The 16,747-nt window shown below is 33.0% G+C and overlaps 2 long non-coding RNA genes across 5 annotated transcripts in view; one reads left to right on the top strand and one right to left on the bottom strand.

Moving 5' to 3' along the window:
* The window catches only part of LOC101885246 (uncharacterized), a 23,462-nt gene extending 11,536 nt beyond the window's left edge, over positions 1 to 11,926 (bottom strand). For 2 of the 4 annotated variants that reach the window (XR_012388804.1, XR_012388806.1), the window contains exons 1-2: positions 11,529 to 11,628; positions 11,103 to 11,249 (exon numbers count right to left, since the gene is read on the bottom strand). This is a non-coding gene — a long non-coding RNA (uncharacterized lncRNA). Of the gene's footprint in view, positions 1 to 11,102; positions 11,250 to 11,528 lie in introns of all 4 variants that reach the window. The other 2 variants (XR_011005982.2, XR_012388807.1) reach the window with 2 other exon arrangements.
* Positions 10,835 to 16,747, top strand: LOC137487414 (uncharacterized). Its single transcript, XR_011005980.2, has 6 exons — positions 10,835 to 10,993; positions 11,120 to 11,299; positions 13,079 to 13,157; positions 14,021 to 14,066; positions 14,348 to 14,393; positions 15,382 to 16,747. It is a non-coding gene; the product is annotated as an uncharacterized lncRNA (long non-coding RNA).

The following is a 16,747-nucleotide window of genomic DNA, read 5'->3' as shown; positions in this document are numbered from 1 at the left end:
GTCTAATAAGTAGAAGAAAACAATGGTCTGTTCTTAAAAAGGACGTCCCATACTAAAGGCGTACCTCATATGAAGACTTCTTATGGCAGCGTTTTAGAGAAAAGGGACATAATTACCTTTTAGATGGCTATCAAGACCCCATTTCTAATAAGTAAAAAAAAAAAAAAAACAGTCAGTTCATCAATGGACAATTCAGTGATCAGTTAGGTTGATGGCATCATCCCAACTGTCTCAAGCTATTATTGTAACATTATAACAAAATGATATTATTGGGGATGATGAGTGGTGCTGCTCGGAATGTAGGGTACAAAGACAAAGACAAAACAAATATGTTTGGTTAATTTCATAGAGATACTGTAGTTTACCCAAAAGTGAAAATGAACGCACTATGCACTGGCAATCAAATGGTTACAAACATTTATTAGTTCCTTCTTTTGGTTGAACATAAAAGATATTTAGAATGAACTTGAAAACTGGTAACCATTGACTTCCATTTTAGAAAAAAAAACAATTACTATGGAGGTCAATAAATATAGTTCCTCAGCAGGAAGGGAACTGCAATTCTGTGTATCCCTGACACATTTGGAGTTGTGGAAAACTGTGATGTGCTGTCTGTCCTTGACACATTCGTCCTGTATCAAAACTGACCATTATTTTATTCTACTCATTCGAAATGGACACTTTATAGTCATCTGAAGAGTAGTAACGCCCCATTAATCCAGATCACTGCAGTAACAAGTCTTCCTATGAGGTATGCATATAGTATGTGATGTCCTGTAAAAGAAATGACTGTTCTTTTTTCTACTTATTAGAAATGAGGTGTTTGTAGCAATCTAAAAGGTAACAATGTCCCAATTCTCCAAAACGATGCAGTAACAAGTCTTCGTCTGAGATATGCATATAGCATTGCATGTCCTGTACGACTGATCAATGTTTTCTTAGTATAAATTGGGTCATTATAGAACTTGCTGCAGTAAGAAGTCTTCATATGTACAAGAGCTGATGATTTTATGTACTTATTAGAAATTGGGTGTTTATATCAATCTGAAAAGTAATAATGTCCCAATTCTCCAAAAAACTGAAGTAACAAGTGTTCATGTGAAGTACGCTTATAATATAGGATGTCCTGCATAAGAGCTGACCATTGTTTTCTTCTACTTACAAGAAATTGGGTCTTTGAAACACTTTAAATTATGTTAAACCTCATTTCTCAAAAACCCTGCTGTAATAAGGTTTTTATGTGAAGTACACATTTTGTATGGGAAGTCCTGTACAATAACTAATCATTGTTTTTTTTAATACTTTTTGGAAATGGGGTCTTTATAACATTTTGAATTATAATAATACCCAATTGTTCAATAAAAAGGTTCCATGTGAAGTACAGATATAGTATGGGATGTCATGTATAAGAACTGACATTGTTTTTTTCAACTTATTTGAATTGGGGTCTTTATAACACTTTATAATATGTTAATACCTAATTTTTCCAAAACACTGGAGTAAAAAGGTTTCAGGTCAAGTACACACATAGTATGGGATGTCCTGAATAAGAACTGACCACTGTTTTTTTTTCTAATTATTTGAAATGCGGTCTTTATAGCACTTTATAATATTTTAATACCCAATTTCTCCAAAACGCTGCAGTAAAAAGGTTTCATGTCAAGTGCACATAGTATGGGACGTCCTGTTTAAGAACTGACCATTGTTTTTTTCTACTTATTGGAAATGGGCTCTTTATAGCACTATAAAATATGTTAATACCCAGTTTCTTTAAAATGCTGCAGTAAAAAGGTTTCATGTGAAGAGCACATATAGTATGGGATGTCCTGTATAAGAACTGACCATTGTTTTTTTCTACTTATTTGAAATGGGGTCTTTATAGCACTTGATATTAGCTTAATACCCCGTTTCTTCAAAATGCTGCAGTAAAAAGGTTTCATGTGAAGTACATATGTAGTATGGGATGTCATGTATAAGAACTGACCATTGTCTTTTTCTGCTTATTTGAAATGGGGTCTTTATAGCACTTTATATTATGTTAATACCCCCTTTCTCCAAAATGCTGCAGTAAAAAGGTTTCATGTGAAGTACAGATATAGTATGGGACGTCCTGTATAAGAACTGACCATTGTTTTTTCCTACTTATTTGATATGGGGTCTTTATAACATTTTGAATTAAATTAGTAACCTAATACTACAAAATGCTGCAGTAAAAAAGATTTAATGTGAAATTCACATATAGTATGGGATGTCCTGTATAAGAACTGACCATTGTTTTTTTCTACTTATTTGAAATGGGGTCTTTATAGCACTTTATATTATGTTAATACCCTGTTTCTCCAAAACGCTGCAGTAAAAAAGTTTCATGTGAAGTACACATATAGTATGGGACGTCCTGTTTAAGAACTGACCATTGTTTTTTTCTACTTATTGGAAATGGGCTCTTTATAGCACTTTATCATACGTTAATACCCTGTTTCCCAAAAACGCTGCAGTAAAAATGTTTCATGTGAAGTGCACATATAGTATGGGATGTCCTGTATAAGAACTGACCATTGTTTTTTTCTACTTATTTGAAATGGGGTCTTTATAGCACTTTATATTATGTTAATACCCCCTTTCTCCAAAACGCTGCAGTAAAAAGGTTTCATGTGAAGTACACATATAGTATGGTATGTCCTGTATAAGAACTGACCACTGTTTTATTCTAGTTATTTGAAATAGGGTCTTTGTAGCACTTTATATAGGCTTAATACCCCGTTTCTCCAAAATGCTGCAGTAAAAAGGTTTCATGTGAAGTACATATATAGTATGGTATGTCATGTATAAGAACTGACCATTGTCTTTTTCTACTTATTTGAAATGGGGTCTTTATAGCACTTTATATTATGTTAATATCCCGTTTCTTTAAAATGCTGCAGTAAAAAGGTTTCATGTGAAGTTCACATCTAGTATGGTATGTCCTGTATAAGAACTGACCATTGTTTTTTTCTAATTATTTGAAATGCGGTCTTTATAGCACTTTATATTATGTTAATACCCCCTTTCTCCAAAACGCTGCAGTAAATAGGTTTCATGTGAGGTACAGATATAGTATGCGATGTTCTGTATAAGAACTGACCATTGTCTTTTTCTACTTATTTGAAATGGGGTCTTTATAGCACTTTATATTATCTTAATACCCCCTTTCTCCAAAATGCTGCAGTAAAAAGGTTTCATGTGAAGTACACATATAGTATGGTATGTCCGGTATAAGAACTGACCATTGTTTTTTCTACTTATTTGAAATAGGGTCTTTATAGCACTTTATATTGGCTTTATACCTCGTTTCTCCAAAATGCTGCCGTAAAAAGGTTTCATGTGAAGTACAGATATAGTATGGTATGTCATGTATAAGAACTGACAATTGCCTTTTTCTACTTATTTGAAATGGGGTCTTTATAGCACTTTATTTTTATGTTAATATCCCGTTTCTTTAAAATGCTGCAGTAAAAAGGTTTCATGTGAAGTACACACATAGATTAGCATGTCCTGTTTAAGATCTGACCATTATTTTTTTTTACTTATTTGAAATGGGGTTTTTATACAACTTTATGTTATTTTAATACCTATTTTCTCCAAAACAGTGCAGTAACAATGTTTCATGTGATGTACACACAAAATAATGAATGTCTTGTACAAAAACTGACCACTGTTTTTTTCTACTGATTTGAAATGGGGTCTTTATAGCACTTAATATTATGTTAATACTCCATTTCTCTAAAATGCTGCAGTAAATAGGTTTCATGTGAAGTACAGATATAGTATGGGATGTCGTGTATAATAACTGACCATTGTTTTTTTCTACTTATTTAAATTGGGGTCATTATAACACTTTGAAATATAATATTAAACAATTTCTCCAAAACGCTGCAGTAATAAGGTTTCATGTGAAGTCTACACATAGTATGGGATGTCCTGTGTAAGAACTGACCATTGTTTTTTCTACTTATTTAAAATGCGGTCTTTATAGTATTTTATATTATGTTAATACCCCGTCTCTTTAAAATGCTGCAGTAAAAAGGTTTCATGTGAAGTACATATATAGTATTGGATGTCCTGTGTAAGAACTGACCATTGTTTTTTTTCTACTTATTTAAAATGCGGTCTTTATAGTATTTTATATTATGTTATTACCCCTTCTCTTTAAAATGCTGCAGTAAAAAGGTTTCATGTGAAATTCACATATAGTATGGGATGTCCTGTATAAGAACTGACCATTGTTTTTTTCTACTTATTTGAAATGGGGTCTTTATAGCACTTTATATTATGTTAATACCCCATTTCTCTAAAATGCTGCAGTAAATAGGTTTCATGTAAAGTACAGATATAGTATGGGATGTCGTGTATAATAACTGACCATTGTTTTTTTCTACTTATTTAAATTGGGGTCTTTATAACACTTTGAAATATAATATTATACAATTTCTCCAAAACACTGCAGTAATAGGGTTTCATGTGAAGTCCACACATAGTATGGGATGTCCTGTGTAAGAACTGACCATTGTTTTTTTCTACTTATTTAAAATGCGGTCTTTATAGTATCTTATATGTTGTTAATACCCCGTCTCTTTAAAATGCTGCAGTAAAAAGGTTTCATGTGAAGTACTTATATAGTATGGGATGTCCTGCATAAGAACTGACCATTGTTTTTTTCTACTTATTTAAAATCCGGTCTTTATAGTATTTTATATTATGTTAATACCACTTCTCTTTAAAATGCTGCAGTAAAAAGGTTTCATGTGAAGTACATATATAGTATGGGATGTCCTGTATAAGAACTGACCATTGTTTTTTTCTACTTATTTGAAATGGGGTCTTTATAGCACTTTATATTATGTTAATACTCCATTTCTCTAAAATGCTGCAGTAAATAGGTTTCATGTAAAGTACAGATATAGTATGGGATGTCATGTATAATAACTGACCATTGTTTTTTCTACTTATTTAAATTGGGGTCTTTATAACACTTTGAAATATAATATTATACAATTTCTCCAAAACGCTGCAGTAATAAGGTTTCATGTGAAGTCCACACATAGTATGGGATGTCCTGTGTAAGAACTGACCATTATTTTTTTCTACTTATTTAAAATGTGGTCTTTATAGTATCTTATATGTTGTTAATACCACGTCTCTTTAAAATGCTGCAGTAAAAAGGTTTCATGTGAAGTACATATATAGTATGGGATGTCCTGTATAAGAACTGACCATTGTTTTTTTCTACTTATTTGAAATGGGGTCTTTATAGCACTTTATTTTATGTTAATACCCCATTTCTCTAAAATACTGCAGTAAATAGGTTTCATGTGAAGTAGAGATATAGTATGGGATGTCGTGTACAATAACTGACCATTGTTTTTTTCTACTTATTTAAATTGGGGTCTTTATAGCACTTTATATTATGTTAATACCCCCTTTCTCCAAAACACTGCAGTAATAAGGTTTCATGTGAAGTCCACACATAGTATGGGATGTCCTGTGTAAGAACTGACCATTGTTTTTTTCTACTTATTTAAAATGCGGTCTTTATAGTATCTTATATGTTGTTAATACCCCGTCTCTTTAAAATGCTGCAGTAAAAAGGTTTCATGTGAAGTACATATATAGTATGGGATGTCCTGCATAAGAACTGACCATTGTTTTTTTCTACTTATTTAAAATCCGGTCTTTATAGTATTTTATATTATGTTAATACCCCTTATCTTTAAAATGCTGCAGTAAAAAGGTTTCATGTGAAGTAGAAATATAGTATGGGATGTCGTGTATAAGAACTGACCATTGTTTTTTTCTACTTATTTAAATTGGGGTCTTTATAACACTTTGAAATATAATATTATACAATTTCTCCAAAACACTGCAGTAATAAGGTTTCATGTGAAGTTCATACATAGTATGGGATATCCAGTGTAAGAACTGACCATTGTTTTTTTCTACTTATTTAAAATGCGGTCTTTATAGTATTTTATATTATGTTAATACCCCTTCTCTTTAAAATGCTGCAGTAAATAGGTTTCATGTGAAGTAGAGATATAGTCTGGGATGTCGTGTATAATAACTGACTATTGTTTTTTTCTACTTGTTTAAAATGGGGTCTTTATAGCAGTTTATATTATGTTAATACCCCTTCTCCAAAATGCTGCAGTAAAAAGGTTTCATGTGAAGTACATATATAGTATAGAATGTCATGTATAAGAACTGACCATTGTGTTTTTCTACTTATTTGAAATGGGGTCTTTAAAGCACTTTATATCATGTTAATACCCCCTTTCTCCAAAATGCTGCAGTAAAAAAGGTTTCATGTGAAGTACACATATAGTATGGTATGTCCTGTATAAGAACTGACCATTGTTTTTTTCTACTTATTTGAAATGCTGTCTTTACAGCACTTTATATTATGTCAATACCCCCTTTCTCCAAAACGCTGCAGTAAATAGGTTTCATGTGAAGTACAGATATAGTATGGGATGTCCTGTATAAGAACTGACCATTGTCTTTTTCTACTTATTTGAAATAGGGTCTTTATAGCACTTTATATTATGTTAATACCCCCTTTCTCGAAAATGCTGCAGTAAAAAGGTTTCATGTGAAGTACACATATAGTATGGTATGTCCTGTATAAGAACTGACCATAGTTTTTTTCTACTTATTTGAAATGCGGTCTTTATAGCACTTTATATTATGTTAATACCCCCTTTCTCCAAAACGCTGCAGTAAATAGGTTTCATGTGAAGTACAGATATAGTATGGGATGTCATGTATAAGAACTGACCATTGTCTTTTTCTACTTATTTGAAATGGGGTCTTTATAGCACTTTATATTATGTTAATACCCCCTTTCTCCAAAATGCTGCAGTAAAAAGGTTTCATGTGAAGTACAGATATAGTATGGGACGTCCTGTATAAGAACTGACCGTTGTCTTTTTCTACTTATTTGAAATGGGGTCTTTAAAGCACTTTATATCATGTTAATACCCCATTTCTCCAAAATGCTGCAGTAAAAAGGTTTTATGTGAAGTACACATATAGTATGGTATGTCCTGTATAAGAACTGACCATAGTTTTTTTCTACTTATTTGAAATGGGGTCTTTATAGCACTTTATATTATGTTAATACCCCCTTTCTCCAAAATGCTGCAGTAAAAAGGTTTCATGTGAAGTACACATATAGTATGGTATGTCCTGTATAAGAACTGACTATTGTTTTTTTCTACTTATTTGAAATGCGGTCTTTATAGCACTTTATATTGGCTTATTACCCCAATTCTCCAAAACAGTGCAGTAAAAAGTTTTTATGTGAAGTACACATAAAGTATGAAATGTCCTGAATAAGAACTGACCATTGTTTCTTTCTACTTATTGGAAATGGGGTCTTTATAGTACTTTATATTATGTTAATACCCCATTTGTCCAAAACAGTGCAGTAAGAAAGTTTCATGTCAAGTACATAGCATGGGATGTCCTATGTAAGAACTGACCATTGTTTTTTTCTACTTATTGGAAATGGGCTCTTTATAGCACTATAAAATATGTTAGTACCTCCTTTCTCCAAAATGCTGCAGTAAAAAGGTTTCATGTGAAGTACACATATAGTATGGTATGTCCTGTATAAGAACTGACCATTGTTTTTTTGTACTTATTTGAAATGGGGTCTTTAAAGCACTTTATATTATGTTAATACCCCCTTTCTCCAAAATGCTGCAGTAAAAAGGTTTCATGTGAAGTACAGATATAGTATGGGACGTCCTGTATAAGAACTGACCATTGTTTTTTTCTACTTATTTGAAATGGGGTCTTTAAAGCACTTTATATTATGTTAATACCCCCTTTCTCCAAAAAGCTGCAGTAAAAAAGTTTTCTTGTGAAGTACACATATAGTATGTTATGTCCTGTATTAGAACTGACCATTGTTTTTTTTTTCTACTTATTTGAAATGTGGTCTTTATAGCACTTTATATTATGTTAATACCCCCTTTCTCCAAAACGCTGCAGTAAATAGGTTTCATGTGAAGTACAGATATAGTATGGGATGTCCTGTATAAGAACTGACCATTGTCTTTTTCTACTTATTTGAAATGGGGTCTTTATAGCACTTTATATTATGTTATTACCCCGTTTCTCCAAAACAGTGCAGTAAAAAGTTTTTATGTGAAGTACACATATAGTATGGGATGTCCTGAATAAGAACTGACCATTGTTTCTTTCTAATTATTGGAAATGGGGTCTTTATAGTACTTTATATTATGTTAATACCCCATTTCTCCAAAACAGTGCAGTAAGAAAATTTCATGTCAAGTACATAGTATGGGATGTCCTTTGTAGAACTGACCCTTGTCTTTTTCTACTTATTAAAAATGGGGTCTTTGTAACACTTTAAATCATATTAATATACAATTTCTCCAAAACAGTGCAGTAAGAAGGTTTAATGTGAAGTACACATATAATACGAGATGTCCTGTATAAGAACTGACCATTGTTTATTTCTACTTATTTAAAACGGGGTCCTTATGTTACTTTATACTATGTTAATTCCCCCGTGTCTTTAAAATGCTGCAGTAAAAAGCTTTCATGTGAAGTACACACAGAGATAAGGGTGTCGTGTATAAGATCTGACCATTGTTTTTCTCTACTTATTTGAAAGGTGGACTTTATAGTACATTTTTTCTATGTTAACACCCCGTTTCTCTAAAATGCTGCAGTAAAAAGGTTTCATGTGAAGTACATATATAGTATGAGATGTCCTGTATAAGAACCGACCATTGTTTTTTTCTACTTATTTGAAGTGGGGTTTTTATATCACTTTGTTGTGTTAATACCTCATTTCTCCAAAACAGTGCAGTAAGAAGGTTTCATGTAATGTACACACATAGTATGGGATGTCCTGTACTAGAACTGACCATTGTTTTTTTCTACTTATTTGAAATGAGGTCTTTATAGCACCTTATTTTATTTCAATACCCCTTTTCTCCAAAATGCTGCAGTAAAAAAAAGTTTTATGTGAAGTACAGATATAGTATGGATGTCCTGTAAAGGAACTGACCATTGTTTTTTTTCTACTTATTTGAATTGGGGTCTTTAGAACACTTTGAAATATATTATATACAATTTCCCCAAAACACTGCAGTAAAAAGGTTTCATGTGAAGTACACATATAGTATGGGATGTCCTGTATAAGAACTGACCATAGATTTTTTCTACCTATTTAAAATGTGGTCTTTATAGTATTTTATATTATGTTAATACCCCGTTTCTTTAAAATGCTGCAGTAAAAACGCTTCATGTGAAGTACATATATAGTATAGTATGTCCTGTATAAGAACTGTCCATTGTTTTTTTCTACTTATTAGAAATGGGGTTTTTATATCACTTTATAATAGGTTAATACCCAGTTTCTCCAAAACGCTGCAGTAAAAAAGATTTCATGTGAAGTACACATATAGTATGGGATGTCCTGAATAAGAACTGACCATTGTTTCTTTCTACTTAATCGAAATGGGGTCTTTATAACACTTTAGATTATGTTAATGTCCCACTTCTCCAGATAGCTGGAGTAAGAAGTGTTTATATGTAGTATGCATATTGTATGTGATGTTCTGTACAGGAACTGATCATTGTTTTTTGTCTATTTATTGAAAATTGGGTCTTCATAACACTTTGAGTAATGTTAATGCCCAATTTCTCCAAAACACTGCAGTAACAAGTCTTTATATGAGGTTTAGTATGGGATGTCCTGTATAAGACCTGACTATTGTTTTTTTTCTACATCTTTTAAATGAGCAATTTTTTTTCTCCAAATTGCTGCAGTAAAAATGATTCATATGTTGTATATATGCATATAGCATGGGACATCTAGTATCAGACCTGATCACTCTTTTATTTAACTTATTCCAAACAATGTATTTATAACACTAAAAGACTTTATAGCTCATTAATAGCCCATTTCTCCAAAATGCTGCAGTAAGTTATTATGAGGTATGCATATAATATTGGATGTCCTGTCCATAGTTTTCTTCTGTTAACTTAAATGAGGTCTTTCACATGAGGTATGCATGTACATCCTGTATCAGAACCAAACTTTGTTTTTTTTTCTACTTATTTCTTTATAGCACTTTAAAGTGTGTTAATGGTACATTTCTCCAAAATGCTGCAATAAAACAGGCTTCATATGATGTATGCTTAGTATTTGACTTCCTGCATCGATCTTATTGTTGTTCTATTCTACTTATAACAAATAATAAGGTCTTTACAGTCATCTAAAGTGTAATAATGCCCCATATCCCATATACTGAAAGAAGCATACATTTTTAAATACCCTTTAAATAAAACCAACATATATTTGTAACTTAAACAATGCTATGTTGGACTACTTTATGATTGTTTTCACTTTCTGAGGTTAGGCACGATGTATAAAACTGCATTCAACTTTATTTGCAATGTACTGTAGTTGGCTAGGAGAAGTAGAAACGCATTCTGTGTATTTAGAAATCGTATATTTATTCTGTCCGTTTGATCTGCTATAAAATCATTTGAAGCAAAAAGATAGACTTGAGGAAATTAAAGGTAAGCCCAGAAACCAATTTCTTAAAATAACAACAGTCAAAAAAGCTAATAAATTGTTTAATAAAGCATACGTGGGAGGAAAGGGGGATAAACTTAAATTTCGTTGTCATCTCTCTGTTCTGGGCGAAATGGGTGCTCTGTGGAGCGCTCTCTGTGTGGCTGCTGACATTACCGTAATGATAATAATACGCGCGCACCAAAATATAAAGCGCGGCTGGCTTGACTGTGTTTTTCCGAACCGCGGCTGGCTTGACCGCAGTCTTAAAACGTCGGTCAAACTAAAGCTAACATTTGATAACGTCAGTAAAAATATGAAATTAGTTATTAATATGCAAACAAACACAGACGGGTGTTACGAGCGTTTGAAACACGTTGACGTTAGTGTTCATTAAAGGTAACGTATATCAACCAAACTACACAGTGTCACAAACTTTGAATGCTATCCCTTGTTCAATGCACTGTACAAAGAAAACATTTATATTTCTATTAAATAATTAACATACCTTTCACACTCTCACAGACAAGCTGACGTTTAACGTACCGTTAATCCAGTCAGACTCACGCAGGTGCAGAGCAGAGAGAGTGAGTGGGTGATTGGGACGTCACGTCACTTCCCGCGCACGGCAGTTTAGAAAAATACGGACAAACAACTGTAAATGAACAGATACCATATTTACTGATGAGGAAAACGCATAAAAAGGTAAAAAATCATTAGGTAAATGCTTGTTTAAATTACATTTAACCACTCATAGCTCAGTTTGATCTTAATGAAATAAAGTCTGATCTTATTAACAATATTAAACGTAATTCACTGCTGTACTTTCCATGGGCACTTCATACAAGACAAAATCATTTTAAATAACGATAAAAAGGTAATAAAGCAGTCTTTTAACTAAAATATTGTTATATGTTTTATTAATCGTACTTACCAGGTAAAAAACAGAGGAAGAAATATGTCCCGATGTCCATCAAACGCTGCCTGAGCTGCGATCCCCTTCCCACAATGCAATTTGAAAATGTATATAAACGGAAAAACACCCGTAATACGTGTATACGGAAAAAATCTGTTAAAATATACAGTCATTTAACTGTTATTTTACAGATTTTTTTTACAGTGTGCATTTCGTCACCTTAGAATTATAAGGTTCTATCTGACATTTTTGTCAAAATTGAGCTATTCACATATTCTTATTAAATAACTACTTATTTACATTATATGATGTTTTTGTATAAGTTGTTTTAAGACTTTTTATTTAAAAAACAAAAAAGGTTTTTATCTACAAAGTCGAACTCTAGCTTAGCTCTATAAGGTTCTTTCTTTGAGCCAATCAGCATTTCGAATGCATGCTCAAGGACCAATCAGGATGAGCTTTCTTTGTCATTTCGCAGAACTGCTCCGTTGACAGTAGGAAAGACCAGAAAGAAACACAAAATTGGAGTTGACTAAACAATGCCGCACCACACAAAAGTGAGAAGAAACCCAAAACTGAAAATATGTCTGTAAATGTGATAATTCAGAAGCATTTTTGACATTGAGATGAAAAGCTAAATTTTACATTGTTGAAAAAGAAACGGTTATATAAAAATGTGAAATATTAAATGTGAAATATTTTTATGTGTGTATATAAAGTCAGTGAAACATTTTTCAGTGTTTGTTAAACTTTATTAATCAACTCATTTCCTCACTGTCTGTTTTCTTTTAAAGTCTTTACATTTGATACTAAACCTTGAAAGGCAAATAATTTAATTTCAAGGGGCATATATTCAATACATATAATTCAATCATTCATATGAAGCATATAATTAAATAAATATGACCATGTTAATTACATAAAATTAACATCTGCACTGGACAAAATATTTAGCACAGCCTTGTACTGTATACTTAACTTGAACAAGAAAAAATATTCTTATTAAAACATTACATGAATGTTATAGAAAGCAAAAAACATTTAACCTTTTTAAACATCAAGATGTTACAACACCAATTTTTAATCAATTAATCAGCAAACTGATTGTATTTCTTGAAAAGTAACGCTTTAATGAATGACCTGCCAGATAGAACCTTATACTTCCAAGCAGAACATTAATTTGTAGAATTAGTAGGTTCTATCTGCATTTGACTTGTTTTTGTATTTAGCAAATTTGAGAGTGCATTTAGACTCTCTGTCCTGTTAATGTATAAAAGAGAAATGTTACACATACTTTTTGCAATATGGAATACAAAAACTTTGAAGCTCAATATGTCGAAATCATTTAGAACGCAAATAGAAGCTCCAAGGCGACGAAATGTCATTGTAAGCAAGAAGACGTAAGAAAGAAGCTTGTGCTCTGGACCATTTGAAAAGGCCAAGAATTGTCATAATAATCAAAATAATGTTCCATTTCCTGCACCAAATTTTTGTTTCACTGTATAAGACCTTAATGAACTTTCAAGAGCCATGCATTAACTTTCATTTGCCTGTTTTGCCTTCTAAAGTGCAGTAAGCCATTGACTTCTTCATCTTTCATGTTCCACCCAAGAGAAAAACTCACCTGCATTGTGGATGACCTGAAGGGTGAGTAAATTAACACCATGTTTCCTGTTGCGTCGAACTATTCCTTGAACAGAACCGAATGTCTTTTCTCCATGCACTTCAAAGGGCAATTGGAACATATATACCTGTGTGAAATGGATGAACTGTGCTTAGTCTGTCAAGTGCCTTTCAATCAGAGAACATCATGGTTGGTGACATGTGCTGAAACCTCCCTTGCTCTTGCGCCCACATTCAGGGTCAAAGGGTAAAGTTTAGAAGCTGCACACTGGGTATTGATTTACTTGACTCTGCCCTGTGAGGACGGTTGAATACTGCCTTCACTGATTACACCAGTGACTTTCAGAGGAGATGACAGTCTATGATTGAGCTGAGAACCTCCTGTTGACCTCTTCTTGCCCCTGACAGAGTGAGTCTCCCGGGGGTCTCTGCTTTAAAAAGACTTTCCCCAACTCCCCCTGTGCAGAAGAGATCTGGCCCTCCGTTCTAAGCTCTAATCAGGTCTGTTTCAGTCCCGTGGCTGAGATCCCTTAGTAATGAAGCGCGACTAATTGGACAGATGCGATCGCCGTGACAATCGGGTTGTCATGGATACCAGGTTACCAGGACCTGATATTCGATAAATAGGTGGGAATGAAACACAGGCTGCAGCAACGATATGTCAGACACATAATCATGTTGGTGCAATTGAAAACATATGAACGCCTTGGACATGCATGTGGACATTTGCGCGCTCATTGCCTGACTCAGAATTTCCAAAAAGCGGTGTGGTATTTCAGAGGAAATTAACGTGCGGCCCGCATTTGTATCATGTAGTGAACACCTCTTAAAATCTATACATTTAAACACAGCTTTGAGATGTGAGCTAAAATGGCTTTTTGTTTCAGAGTTTGTGCCAGAATGCTGCCCGGAGCTGTTCAGCTTTTTTAGCAGGTAATGAAAATTGACTCAGAAGACTGGGCCCTTAAAGTATATGTTATTCTTGGTAATCTAAAGTGGTGTATACTGAGACTAGTTTAAAGGCAAATAACACAGAGGAAGTAAAAGGATGAGCTATGAGGCACAAATGAACATAAATCCAATATGTTAATGTTGTCATGTGTTTTTTCTTTACTCTTATGCAGTGGAATAGAACAATTTTGAACAATTTAGCATGATCACTTATTATTTTATAAACTTTAAGTCATACCTGTCAACCCTCCCGTTTTTCCCAGGTTTCTCCTGTATTTTACAATTCCATCCCGCTATCATCTTGTAAAGGTATTTCTTGTATTTTTTCCAGTTTTTGTAATCTTTCTAAGAAGGGTGGCAATAAATATCAAAGAGCCGATCCTCCTTATACGAAACTCATTCTGCCGAACCACAAAAGGACGCCCCTTGCTCTTAAATGTGAATCTGTACTGCGCTTTCATTTTATTTAGGCACGAAAACACTTTAAAATTAAAATAAAAATCGTGGGAATCTCTTTCTTTCCATTACAGGCACCATTGCTTCTACTATGCAATCCTCAAAACAGTCAGTTGCGTGACTATCAGACGAGCTTTATAGTGATAAATATACACTGATTCCCAAATTCTGTACACACAACTTGAAGCTAAGCGAAAGTGAACACTCTGGGTTATGGCTGCGTGTTTAAATAGGCATACACAATAATGATGATAATAATAATAGTAGTAATAATAATAATAATAACAACAACAACAACATCTAAACATGTCGATATTAGTGGGTTTTCTTTTAAACACAACAAATTTTCTTAAATGAGCATAAAAATTAGAAAATTTATTATATCATTTGTAAATAATAATAATAACTAAAAATCATATTACTGATCGTTTCAACTGCTCTATATCATAATATTCTATTTTCACAAAAGTTATTTGACACAATTAGACCCTTTTTACCTTAGTACACTTAGCATGTGGATAAAATTTTCCTGTTAAATTAAACAGTTTATATAAAAATGACATTTTAAAACTTTTGTATATTTAATTTAAAGCAAAGGCTAAAATTAGAGGAGAAAACACTTGAATATTAAAATTATTTTAATTTTTGTGTACCATATAAGAAAGTGTGTGATGGAGGACTGGATTATTATTGATCATTTTTCAGCAAATGATTCTTTTAAAATAACATATCATTCAAATAATTTTCTATCATTAAAAATGGCTTTTAGTCTGTAGTGGACGTAGTCAAGATGAATAAGTGAACATTTTTCTGTAACACGTCCCTCCATCTGTTCCCTCAGGCCTGCTTTCCCAGGGAAAATTGATGAAGGCAACGAAAATAATGTGAAATGAAAAACTGAGGAGTAAAAGAGCCACAGCTCAAGGATCTCAACACAAACTCTTCCTACTGCGCTGCTACACGGCCTACTGTTCTACCACCTCAGAGACGCGGCAAGAGAGAACGAGGGCAGGGGAGGAGAGGAGGAAAGAGACCCTGACAAGCACATGCTTCTCCACCCAGGAGAACAACGCTGGAAGAAAGAAAAGCCTATAAGAGATTGGATGACAGAGTTCCAGCAGAGAAAATAAATGAAGAATTTAGGTAGAGTGTTGACTTTTTACTCAACAAGAGAGAAAGATTGTTGGTTAGAAATATAGAGGAGATGGACGAAAAAAGAGAGAGACCAGAAGCAGAGTTTATATTGATGTAGTCAACTGATACATTGTGTGCATGTATGTGCGTGTGTGCACAAGAAATGAAGTATGTGTTTTCTGTGCTACTAGCGACACCAAATGGAGCTGTGTTTTAAAACTAATACTCGCATCTCTGCCATTGGTCTGTCATACGGATGACCCCGCCTTAAATTTGAGTCATTGTTGCTGTGCTAATCTGGTCAGAACTCTTAAACAGAAAAGTGTTTTTTTTTTTTTAAAGGACATTGTTAAAATGAAAATGCTCTCACCTTTAAGATGTTTTAACCTTTATGTGTTTCTTTATTCTATTGAAAACAGAAGAAGAGATTTTGAAGGAAGATAAAATCCTGTAACTATTGACTTCCATAGGAAAAACAAATACTACAGACATCAATAGTTACAGGTTTTGAGATTTCTCCAAAATATCTTCTTTTGAGTTGGAAAAACAGGTTTGGAACAAGTGAGGGAAGAGTAAATGATGACAGAATCATTTAAATCATTTTTAGTTGTACTATTTCTTGTTCAAACGCTGAATTGTTGATTTATAGGCACTTTTCCTTGTGGATCAGTGGTTCTCAACCTTTTGGTATCGAAGGCTCCAACTGTCCAAGATAACATAAAAAGATTAAAATTGTACTCAACAAAAGACTCAACGTATATTTTTACTAGAAAAAAAATGAAAAAGAAAGAAAATATTTTCAATATTTGATTTAAAATTATTTGAAGTTATCTTAACTAAAAAGATAATGAAATATAAGATGAATCTTTTTTACTCTTAATGTCAATGCATGTTTCCAACATTCTTCAAAATATCTTAATTTGTGTTTAACAGACTAAAATAAGTGAAGTTTTGCAAACTAATTTCAAGAGGAGACCGTGATATGATTGATCATGGTTAGTCCCTCATCCGTAATCAGTAGTAATACAACCAGATTGATCCAAGCCTACAATAAATAGAGCGATTTCACCCTA

Source organism: Danio rerio, chromosome 13 (genome assembly GCF_049306965.1).
Source record: "Danio rerio strain Tuebingen ecotype United States chromosome 13, GRCz12tu, whole genome shotgun sequence".
Taxonomy (NCBI): Eukaryota; Metazoa; Chordata; class Actinopteri; order Cypriniformes; family Danionidae; genus Danio; species Danio rerio.
Note: the sequence above shows the minus strand (reverse complement) of the source record. Positions and strands in the feature narration are given on the sequence as shown.